A 1,913-nucleotide genomic window follows, 5' to 3' on the forward strand; every position below is an offset into this window, starting at 1 on the left:
GCTTCGAGTTCTGGTCAGCGGCGAACATCCCACGCGCTACAGGGCAAGTGAGCTCTCGTGCGGCAACTACTGACGCCTCCGTGCCTTCCAGGCCCGCGCTCACGATCTTCGCAGTGAGGGAGAAGCCCGGCCGCAGCAGCGGCTCCACAACGCTGAATTGTCAGTTTATTAAACCAACAAGCAAAAAAAAAAAAAAAAAAAAACAGAGGGGAGACCTCGGGCCCTTCTAACGAAAGAGGGCAGTGAGTGGCTCCTGCGCGGGGCGGGGAAGCAATGCCTCCACTTTTTACTGCCTGGAGAGTTTCCCCCAGCAAAGCACACGAGGACAAACCCAGTGTGGACCTTGTTACGCTGAGAGCCGAGCTGTGAGTCCAGGGAGGCCGAACGAGCTGCTGTCCGCAGGACAGACTCCCACAGAGGGGAGAGATGCTAGAACTAAATTAGCGAGGAATGCAGCAGGGCCCCCCGACACCGTGCAGCACAGTCCTGATCCGTGCAGCTCTCGGAGGAAACTCCCCGAGGTCGGCGGAAAGTTTTGACAGGACCAAGGCTCGCACAGATAGTGCTCCTCCTCCCAAGCGGACAGACTAGAAGGAAACAAACAAACAACCGCAACCAGAAAAGAAAACATCGTAATTCAGGAGGGCATGGGGTAGAGTACTCAGGAGGAATGTCTTGCGGCAGTGGCGGGAGCTCGTTAGCCCCAGACTGCGCGCTGCTCGGAACCACTTCGCAAATCATAGAAGCAAGACCGGAAACGATCAAACTGTTTGCAAGTAACTTAAATGCGTCCATGAACAAAGCTCAGCATTTCCAGGAGCACACAGCTCTCCAGCAAGGCACCCTTCACAAATGCCTGGCATTCCATCACAGATTCTGAGGTATCCAAAGAGCCAGGGGAAATGACCCTTCTCCATAAAGCAGAGACACCTCGGTCATTTGCAAGTGACCCAGAGCTGACACCGATGTTAAAATCACCGGAGGAGGACATTAAAACATTCATTCCAAGTGTATTCCGTAACTTCAAACAGTTAAATGTACACACACACGGGGAACATTAAAAAAAGGCCCGCTCTTAACGTAAAGAGTGAAAACTACACTGTCTGAAAGGAAATGTACTGCAAGGGATTAAGAGCGAGCAGTTCGAAAACGCAGAAGCAAGAATTTTGAATGGGAATTGCGTTGACTCTGCCTTGATTGCAGATCACTTTCAGTAGAAAGCGACAGTCCCAAATGAAAGGGCTGAGGCGTCCTGAGATGGGGCGGTGAATACTCCGCGCAGGTGGGTGCCATGGAGCTTGATTTATGACGTCGCAGCTTGAGTAAGGGATGGCCGCCACCCGTGTGCGTGTGCCTTCATCCTCTGGCAGTTGTCCTGGAACGTACAAGACACATGACTTAGTGAGGGCAGCCCTCCAGGTGGTGCAAAGAGACCACGGGCACCAGGTAAAAACCGGGAGCAGGCAGAGATCATCAGCTGGGTGGAGATTCCGGGAGAGGGCCGCTGGCGAGGAGCTGAAACGGCAGGCGCATAAAAGCGACAGCTGAGACCTCGCTCATCAGATTCTGAGCCAAGTCCGTCCCTGGGTGGGCTCGAACCACCAACCTTTCGGTTAACAGCCGAACGCGCTAACCGATTGCGCCACAGAGACGAGCGGCTGCGAGGCTTTCTTGTAACATCCTGGAATCAGAATGTGTTCCCCGTCCCTTCCAAGCCCAGCGGAAAAGAGATTCAAATGTCTGTATCTTATCCAACCTCGAGCGGCTGCGAGGCTTTCTTGTAACATCCTGGAATCAGAATGTGTTCCCCGTCCCTTCCAAGCCCAGCGGAAAAGAGATTCAAATGTCTGTATCTTATCCAACCTCGCCGGCGCTCTCAGAGACACTGAGTCTCGTGGACCGTGGACACCGAG

At 53.5% G+C, this 1,913-nt stretch overlaps 1 non-coding gene across 1 annotated transcript; it reads right to left on the reverse strand.

The window, feature by feature from the left end:
- Positions 1-1,578: 1,578 nt before the first annotated feature.
- TRNAN-GUU (transfer RNA asparagine (anticodon GUU)) lies at positions 1,579-1,652 on the reverse strand. Its single transcript has one exon. It is a non-coding gene; the product is annotated as a tRNA-Asn (tRNA).
- Positions 1,653-1,913: the final 261 nt, after the last annotated feature.

This window comes from Lipotes vexillifer, unplaced genomic scaffold, assembly GCF_000442215.2.
Source record: "Lipotes vexillifer unplaced genomic scaffold, Lipotes_vexillifer_v1.1 scaffold1814, whole genome shotgun sequence".
NCBI lineage: Eukaryota > Metazoa > Chordata > Mammalia > Artiodactyla > Lipotidae > Lipotes > Lipotes vexillifer.